The 10,543-nt window shown below is 32.3% G+C and overlaps 1 pseudogene; it reads left to right on the top strand.

Moving 5' to 3' along the window:
* Window positions 1-1,047: 1,047 nt before the first annotated feature.
* Window positions 1,048-1,167, top strand: LOC136846192 (5S ribosomal RNA; annotated as a pseudogene).
* Window positions 1,168-10,543: the final 9,376 nt, after the last annotated feature.

The following is a 10,543-nucleotide window of genomic DNA, read 5'->3' as shown; positions in this document are numbered from 1 at the left end:
GTTGCCATCTTTCATTATTTGATAAAACTGCTAGTAAAGAATCTAGCACTCATATATACTCTGCTAAGTGTTCTTTATGCAAATTTAGCTCTTGTTTATTAAACAGAGGGGATGTACAGAAATAAGAACAGAGGAATTGATAATTAAAACCCAGTCACCAAATTGTGTTGATGACATTTAAACTAGAGTGGTTTCAGTGTAAGCATATGTAGGAAGGAGGAAGATAGCTGTGTACATCAGGGTAGAAGGCAGAAGGAAGCAAGGATTTATTTAGTAATCTGACATATCACATTAGGTACAAATCTTTAGCTCAGTGGCCTAGTTAAACGACTAAATAATAAATATACAAAATGTGGCAAAACAGTAAATTGTATCATGAATGTGTGTAGACCTGAAGTTTGGACCAGGCCTAATGCATTCATGATAAAATTTTCTTACTGCTTTTCTACTTCTTGTGAAATGTATAGCTTTATTGTTAAGTAGTTTAACAAGACCACGAGATAACATTCTTGACTCTCACAGGGCTGGCCCAATGGGTTTGTTCTTAATGAAATTCATCTCATTAAATTTATTCTGACCTTACAAAATTTTATAACAGAATAAAGTGGAAATGTTGAAGATTCTGACAAAATGTTGGTTAAAGATTTGTTTCCAGTAATTATATATGTTGTTGGTTGGAATTTGGACATTCTTTACATGTTGTAAGTGATGTTCCCCATTCAGGAAGTGAGTTGCATTTGTTATTGATCATATGTTTCTCTCATGTAATATGTTTTAGTTAAGATGTTTACTCTTTGGCTCTTCCCATATAAATTCCCAATTCTTTCCTGTATGAATTTTCTTCCTTATTATGTATGCCTTATTTAGTTTGTTAATAGGTTATATAATATTTTACATGTATTTAATAGCTCTTCATTGTTGTGATTCAGTAAGTTTATCATTTATAGGGTCTATGTTATTGTCTTTTTAGTTCGGTATTTTACAAAATTCTGAAAATTTTTTTAACCTGTTATAAAGTCTTTATATTACACAAGTCTCAAACCATCGGCTAATGGCCATACCAATTTGAAAGCTCCACTTCTTGTCTGATCAGTGAAGTTAAACAATTTTGGGGTCTGGTCAATACTTGGATGGGTGACTGTCAGGGAACACCAGGTGTTGTTAGCATCAATTTTCATACTTTTGAGAATAATCTAATGAAAGTGCCAGCAAAGTGTTGCATGAATGTTAGGTATTGTACGTAGGGTCTCATAACAGTGATAAATCAGTGCAACCTGTTTGAGGTCATTTGTCCTTCCTTTACTAGAATACTGTTCTCCGGTATGGATTTCTGCTTCTGTCAGAGATTTATCTCTTTTAGAGTGGTTTGTGGTGGTAGGTTTCTGTTTTTTAAAATTAGCAGTTATGACTGGACCATCAACAGATGGTCCCTTGTTTGTCAGTTTTTCATAATGCATATTTTAACAGAGGTCCTTCTCATTCACAATTGATCTCTGATCCCCTTTTCCTGCCGAGAACAACCAGTGTTGCTGAACAGCAGCATCACCATGCAGTAAATATACCTCGCAGTCAAACTTATCAGTCCTAGAGGTCCTTTATTCCTCACACTGTTGGATTGTGGGACATTTATTGAATTTCTTTTTTCTTTTTTTTTAATAAGTGAGATATCGTCTTCTTGTATTTCCTGTTATCTCCTCATACTTCTTTCAGATGAACAACCATATTCTTTGGAAGCTTGAATTTCATCTTGTAAATAATAATAATATTAAAATAACAAAGGGAAACTAATAATCTTTGTGTACACACTTTCTATTCTCAAATGCATTTTTTGGTGAAGTATACAAGCTAGAAAGCTTGAAGATTAAATGTACAATTAAACCCGAACCTGCAGTCGGTGATCCAGTTTTCATTTTGTTTTCTAATTCCAAAAATACATTGTACTAGTTGTGCTTGTCAGTCTTGACCAGTAGTTGTATGTTTTGAGTTCATTTTGTTATTGATACTTTGTGATGGAATGACAGTGTTCCTTTTATAATTATTTGGATTTTGGTGTCATAAGTTTGGGTGTTTGGTTTTCAATTATTTTTTTTTTTAGTTAGGCTTGTTATTTATCTGTTAAAATTTGCTGACTCAAGCTGTCTTTTTTACTCTTGGTTAAAGCTATTACATCTGTGTCATTTCCCTTGGTTTTGAGTACTTGAACTACTGTATATTATTAATATACAGTCAGTTAGACAAACACTGGATCACATTGCTAGCCTCATATAGGGCTGTCCTGAAGCATTTGTTGTTAAATGGAGGGTGGAGAGTCACTTGATTTAGTTGGAAGAAATTTTATTGTCAAAATGATTTGTATGAGATTAGACATGATGTTTGTAGCCACAGCTTTCACACTTTGATGATTGCAGTACAGTATCTTTCATGCTTAGGTACAAATTTACTGCATCATTTGATTTGTTTTATTTGATATATTACTGTATTTCTTATTTGTTATCAATGAACAGCAATGTATGAAAACAAAGAATTTCATCAGAATGTTCACTTTTTATTAATCTGTCAAAATTTCAAATCACTGCAATTTATTAATTAAAATTATAGACTAGTTCTTTTGGCCAGCTGTGCAAGAATTTAGTATTTTGACTAGGTAGTGTAACCAAACTACCTAATATCACTAGTTGATGATTTGTGCAACCTTTTAGATTGGTAACAAAATATTTTCAATTTTTTTTTTTTTTTACCTGTAAACTCCTTTCCTTTTGTTTAAATTCATTCCAGAAATTCTCATTTTGACCACTTAATAAAGTTAAAGGTTGTTGCAGTTATATTATTATTATTTTTTTTTTTTTTGCATATAAATTTTGATATCTTCACAGGTGCAGTGTATATACACTTGTTGTGGTTAAGTACGAATTGGTAAGAGAAAGTTTTGTGGGTAGAGAAAAATTGTATTATTCCTAATTTTGGATTTCAAATTTTTGCTTTATTTCACATTTGCTTACTGCCATGGTAAGGGTCCTAGCCATTCTTTTGTAATATATTTCAGTATCTGAGGGTGCCATTTGTAGGCTTGAATTCTTACAGAGAATTGAATCCACCAGGTTTCACAACTAGGTGAGATTGTATTCATAAAATGACTTCAAGATTTGATTTTGATCATGTTATTATATTTATTTAGCATAAATGGACAGATTTAATCACACTAATTTTTGAATGGCCAGATAGGATTTTATTTCTGATATTAACTGTGTGAAATTCTGTTAGTATGTCTAAAATAATTTATATTGCTAGTCAATTCACTAGGTTTTCTGGTTGTGATATTTGAAGGCCCCATCCTTTTAAGCAAATTTGCTATTGATAGTTACATTTTTTGTGCTGGAACTGTTTCTTGAGAATAGTTAACAGTAAATTTCTGGTCTAATAAATACAGTACTGCTTTAAATTGATGTGTAGAAGAGTTAATTTGTTGTATTAGCACTAACTAAACTGAACAGACGCCAATCTGTTCAGAGTTGATGTATTCACATCAGTGCAGTTTTTGGGATACTGGATCTTTTAAAATGAGAACTCGTTAGAGCCATGATTACATTTGTAAGATCATAGTAAAAGTTATTTTTGATGTTTCAAGGACAAAAGTTTAGTGTTGTCAAAACTTCACATTTATTGAGTAGAGTTGGTGGGTGCCAGGTTGTTGCTGAAAAGGCATAAAAGGGGATATCAGTGAATGTAATCAAATTATAGCTTTTCATTACTTAAAACCAAATACAGTCTTTAGTATGGCAGAGCCTCCATTTTTCATCATTCAAAATTGAAGACTATGGTGTTTTAAATATGTATTGCACATTATGACATTACTGAAATGTATTAACTTTCTTTCCATGTTAATCTAATTATTTTGCCAAAGAAACACAACTAAGAATTTTGTCTTCTGAAGCTTATCATCTCAGAGTTACATAGTACTTTGTTTACATTAAACTAGAAGGAAATAAAAGTGCATATCAGTAAAAGAAGATTTCCAGGCTAAGGAAGAACATGATAATATGATTGTAGGGTTAGATTTTATTCCAGGAAATTAGTAAGAACAGGTTTTACGTCACATTCAACGACCAGTAAGTTAGTTGTGCTTGAGATACAAAAACAAAATTGGCTTAGTTTGAGCAGCTGTTAAATTAACTGAATGTAGGAAGTTGCTTTCCCTATACAGAACTTGTATTTTTAAATAGGAATAGAATATTTTTGGACTCATTACATCGTAACACACACTTGGTACTGAGAAAGAAATAAATTGATTATTCTTGTTAATGTGGACATTAGATATACAGTATTGACTGGAAATTTAAAACAAGGTGAAAACCATCTTTGACGCAATGTTTCTTGTACAACTTGGTCATTTGAGCATCATCTATAGCTGCTGGTGTTCTTTTCATTGCTTTGAATCAGAAGTAAGTAATTTTGAAAAAACAAGTTGCAATCATTCTCTCATTTTTTATTCTGTGTAAAGTGGTAAAACTGTGATATTGTATAACACATTAAAGCCCTCAGTACAACAGAGTGTACTTTAAGCCTTTAGCTCAGCAAGGCAATACAGCATTGTAATGGACTTAAATTGGTGACAGTCAACTTTCCATGGCAGGCTAATACACTTGTAATGCAAATAATTTTAGGCTTACGTGCTTGTAAGTCCTAAAGAAACTTAAAAAAATAAAAGTAACAAGTATTTCAAGACAAAAATTTATAATGGGCCTACCATGACTTGCTAAAAGTAGTTCAGTGCAAAAAAGGTAAATAAGACAGTCATCACATCTACAAAGGAGGAGAACGTAAGTTTCTCCAGCGTTCTTCAGGAAAAAATGGGAAATATAAAATCCTGACACATTTAGACGACTTTGACAATTGAATTTTGTGAAAGACAGTACTCAATTTCTGCATTAGGAAATTCTTAAAACAGGATTTAGAGGAAGCAAAGAATCATTTCACAAACTTTTGAAAGAAATTGTTTTTAATTATAGAAAGAGATAATAATTATAAGCTTGCAGACCTAAAATTTCTGGTCTAAAGAAACTATGGACTCATATCAGTTGAGGACCAAGTGAATAGAATTGATCTTTCTTTGAAGCTGCAAACAGACGACTTAACTGAAGAAGTTAAGGACAAATTTTCAGAAACATTCACAATATCCTTTGATGTGGATTCTTTTCAAGTGATATTTCTGTTTTTTAATTGAAATATTTTTTATGAATAAGTTTTATGCACGACATTTGTCCATTTTAAGATTAAAAATAAATGTTATATGCAAAAGTATAACAATTTTTACTATAAATGTCATGAAAACATTCTCATTGAAGAAATACCATAAAATGTATGTTTTACAATATATAAAGTTTCACTGCCATGCATTTTCATGTATATCTTAATTTGATACATGTATCAAACTTGCATAAACAAAGTGAAAATGTAAGTACCAGAAAAGTTAGAAGACACAGACATACTTGAATCAAAACTGACCAGGGAGGCTGAAGATAAGTGGAAATTAGCAAAAACAAAGTACAGGAAAGATATGAGCAGTGGAATTTCACAGAGACCCTTTGCGTCATGTGGTGTCAGAGGTGATGATGATGATGTCATAAGGTCAATTTAAGGAGGAATCTGAAATTCCCACTGGATATGGCTTTTGTTAATGTGGGTAAGGTATAAATGCTGAGAAAAAATTGGTAACAGGTTACTGAACCTGCCTGAAGGTACTAGTCTCTTCCTAAATTTGCCAGACTACAGAAATAAGGAAAAACTACAATGTAGGTTTTAAAAGTGCAATGGATGGCAAGATGGTCATTCAAAGTTTCGAGCTGTATCTTGAACAAATTCAACTTTCAGTAAAGAAACGTGTTATTACAATAGCTCCATGTCTGTGTGAGGCATGTGTTTCAAGTAATTTAGACTCGTCTTAGCATTGGTCACTCTTGTTTGACTCGTGAAGATCTGGTAACAGTGGAACATTTTTTTTGTGTGGATATCCAAAATATAAATGGCAATGAGCATCAAGCTTTGGAAACAATTAAGTTAAAGTTTTGTCAGAATCTCCATCATTTTCAATTAACCCAAGTATAAAATTTTTCAGGGGCTACAAAATAATAAATCCAAACATCATCATCAATAAAGACAAATCCTTTGGGCTGCACTATGAAAGCTAAATAAACTGGTACAGTGGTCTGATTAAACTACTCACTATTAATTTTTAGTTTAGTATGGTCTAGCAACAGGTATGGTACTTTACACCCACAATCAATAGGTAATGCATTAAGATGGCCAAACTAAATAAAGTTTCAATTAATTTTATACCTCTACAGTAGCTGCACTGTAAAGCAGTCGACTGCATCAGTCCTGTTACAATCTCTCAGTGGGGCTCTTGCATCTAAATTTGCACAGAAAGTTTGCATATGAAATACAGTACTGTATAGGGATTGTAACTAACAAATATTTTTTACCCTTTAAAGCAGTGTTTTGTTTTTGTAATTTACCATTCCTTATTTAGGATGGAAGCTTCTCTCGCTACCCCACATACTAGAGTTGTTAATTAGGAACGTGTAATGAGCTGTTTCTCTTCCTCCCTGACAAAGGTCATTCTTAATAACTGTTGGTACCTCACTGGAAGGAAGGAACAGTCCTAAATGATAAGCTTTTTCAGCCATTTACAAAATAAAGTATTTGTTATATAGCAACATGGTCACTACACATCTGGTCTTCAAGTCTGAAGTTAGGTAATATTAATATTGGGTCTGGCCACTACTTCGGTTGGTAATGACCAGCGTATGCCAGATGCCTGCAAGCCTGTAAGTTTCTTTGACAATCTGTTAGGATATGGGCATTTGGTTAGCAATATCAATCCAGATATCAAGTACTTAACTCACCAAAGACCTGAGAAGTCTGATGTGAGCAGCATTTGGTCATGATAGGCCTGAGAACACGACAGAGCAAATGTTTTTTGTACGCATATGTTTCAGATTCTTTCCAAGCTATTCAGGTTTCATTTGTTTGACTGAATTACTTATGAGCTGTTTTAACAAACTGGATACAAAGATATAATTTTGAATAGAGGGAAGTGTTCGAAGATTATCATGAATCTTCAGCCTCTTTATATAATGCACAGTATACAGTATCTGGGAATTAACATGACTGACTGATAACTCTGATGTAGTAAAAATTCACTGTTTTATTTCATTAGTCAGCTTAATTTTTGTGAAACCACATAGTAATGCATGGCCTAACTTTAAATATTTTTGGTACATTCCTGCTGTTATAACTAATAATATACAGTGTATATATATATATGGTTATTTACTTTTTAACTTTTATTCTGTGGTTCTGAGGAATAGCCATGAGAATTTATAAGAAAAAAAATTTGCAGAAAGGGCAAAGCACTACCAGTGTAAATGTCATCAGCTATTCACAGTATTGCAAGATAAATTGGAAGATAAACAGGAGAGGTTTAGTAGTAGAATATTATTTTATTTTAACCGTATCTTCTGATTTTTTTTTTAGCCATAACTACTACTTCTCAACAAGAATAATCTTTTGTTTGCATTATGTTTGATTGACCAGACTATTCCGTAATTTTAAAGTTTACCTATATATTGTAATTCATTACCTTTAACTTCTGGAAACTTCAAATCTGGTATAATTATATTGTATATTAATATATATGCTATAAGCTTTTGCACATTCAAAAAACAGGTATTACTTGTTTTGAAGCAATCAGTTCTGGACAGTCATGGATCATGTAATGTTACTACTACTATTACTACTACCACCCCAGTTAACACATTATTGGCTGTGACAACTGTTCACTTTATTTTTCCTTGATATTTCTTAAATGTCATGTTTCAGCTCCATCATAGTACATCTATTTTATTTAAGCATCACTTGCAGTATATGTTACGTGTTGGGCTCTCCTTGAAGTGTTATTTTTTTTTCTTCTTTGGGGAAGGGGTTGTGTTGATTATGTGACCTTTGTTTTTTCATTGCATGAGTGTGCAGTGGAAGAACAAGCTTGTTTTGTTAACTACATTATAGTATCAGATTGCAGTAAGTTTTTAGACAAGTATTCATAGAAATTTCACAATATAAACTGGATGCCAACTGATTTTTTTTTAAACATATTTGCTTTCTTTGAAATGGGTTGGGGGGGGGATTAGAACTAGGTAGTAATAGAGACAATTATTTCATTGAAATATACTAAACATGAATCTTTTAGGGAAAGAATTAGATTCAGTATTCAACCTGTAGATGAATAGCTAAATGTAAGTAGTTTAGTAATTCATTGTCTATGAACAGTGATATAGAATTTTAGTTAATTAGATCACTAGTATTTTGTAAGATTGTTTAGTAAATTCTAAAGTGGAATGAAGTAGGAAGGGATTCCCTCTGTTAAACATTTTTGTTCATTTAATTCTGGTGAGGATCGGCAATAAAGGATTTGGTTAGAGATTTGTCTGCTTCTTTATATGAAGAGGTAAACCGGTCATGAACAGAATATCGGTTCACTTAAAACAGAAAAGCAATTTAGTGTTCTGTGCTTGAAGATGTCAAAGCATGGGCTAGATTAGTGTTCCTAATTATTGCAGTAAAATTTGAGGACTCCAGCATAAAAAGTTTTAGCACAGTCGCTGCATGGAGTTATGTGTTGACCCTTTATTGCTATACAAAGAAGCATTTTAGAAAGTGTTTCAAAGAAAAAGGCTGATGTCATTCTAGTTACTGAATTCGCTCCTCCATATAGAAAATAACTATTCAGTTACCTTTCTTACAATTGGTAGGATTATGCTCTAGCACTGTTAGCAGGAAAATGTTTATCCTTTTTAATGACATAGACTGGAGTATGATACTTTTAATATTGAGTAACTATGATACTGTAATACTGCAGTAGTGTCAAAAATGTCCTGAATCAGAGAATTGTATTTTTCAGATTAAGTTATAATGTGTAGTGGAAGCTAACAGTTTTTCATTATTTTGTAATATTTTTGCTGCATTCAGGGACTTTAGGCATACTCAGTTATGATTGTACCTGGAAGATGTGCAATAAGACATAATGTATTAGTTATAAGCTTGAATAGGTAAGATTGCACATCGGCCACAGTCCTTCAGCAGCAAAGGAGGTATCAGATTTATTACAGTGGTAAAATGTTAGAGGTCTGCTATGTACTTGTAGAATTGGCATGCACTATTTAGCAGACACAAAATCCATCCAATGTAGAACTACACTTATGTTTGTAGCGTGGTGTGTAACCTTTTTTTCTATAAATGGTAACCTTTTTTTTTCAATAAATGGTATGAATTTCCTTACTGATGTTTGTAAGAATATGCTATGATGAATGAGGATAAGAATGTGAAATGCACATTCTTTTGATTGGTTATATGTTCTAATATGAAGAAAACTTTGATTGGTAGCAAATACACTAGTGATACAGGTATCAAAGCAGCTATTTTGTGGTAGCTAAATACCAAAAATATAGGTTAGAACAAAAAAATTCACCTCATGTTATCTTTTACACATCATATTTTCATTATCTTCGTATTTATTGCCATTGAAAGTAACCAAGGTGAAAGTCAGTTAGAATTAGTTGGTGCTGTAGTTTGTGCCCTATTTATTTATGTAGAAAACATTATGTATAGAACACTAGGTTGATTTTTTTTATATGTCATTATTTACACTATTCATTCTGAATACTGATTTTATACTTTCTTGTGTATACAGTATAGTGAAAGCAGAAAAGCTTCATGAATTTGGGCTTGCAATTAACAAAGGGTGATTGTACTGAGTTAATGCATATTCATCTGCAATCTAGTCATGAAGGTTTCAAGAATATATTGCATGAACTTCAGTGAATGTGTATGTACTCTCTCTCTCATTTCTGCAGATCATCAGTTATAATAGCTTCATTATACTATAGGGCAACTTCTGATTGGTTCTGAAAGTTTTACTATTATTTGAGTTTATTTTGTCATAATGTGACATAAAGCCATTGGTTATTTTTTACACATTTCTTACAAGAGAAGAATGAGTTGGTAGGGTGTAAAGTGAATAAAAATCACAAAAGAAAGAATTACATCTTTAGTTTCCATTTGAAATGTAAGCTAAAGTCTTACTTGAATTGTATACTTGAATAGTCATTGTCACTATCTGATAAGGATCACATGACATCCTGCCAACTGGTTTCATCTGTCTCCCAAAGTACAACACCTCTTATAACCCTTCTTCCCCTCATTCAGAACCCCTCTGTGCCTTTGAGAGTGATTTTTGAATTTCAATTGCTTGTCTTTGACCAGATCAAATATGGATCCTATTTCCTTTCATGCTGATATTTTCTAAGTTTAATCTAGGAGAGAAAATATAGCTAGACAAAGATTTTTGTTAAGGTATTTGGTAATTTTTATGCACAGCATGAACTTTATAAGGAGCTCAGAATGATAGTTTCACCATATCATTTATGAATTGTATATCATGATTGTAAATAACAAATTTGGTTATTTGGTGCATTATCAAGTTTCTGAA

The sequence above is a fragment of the Macrobrachium rosenbergii genome, chromosome 14 (genome assembly GCF_040412425.1).
Source record: "Macrobrachium rosenbergii isolate ZJJX-2024 chromosome 14, ASM4041242v1, whole genome shotgun sequence".
NCBI classification, from domain to species: Eukaryota; Metazoa; Arthropoda; class Malacostraca; order Decapoda; family Palaemonidae; genus Macrobrachium; species Macrobrachium rosenbergii.
Note: the sequence above shows the minus strand (reverse complement) of the source record. Positions and strands in the feature narration are given on the sequence as shown.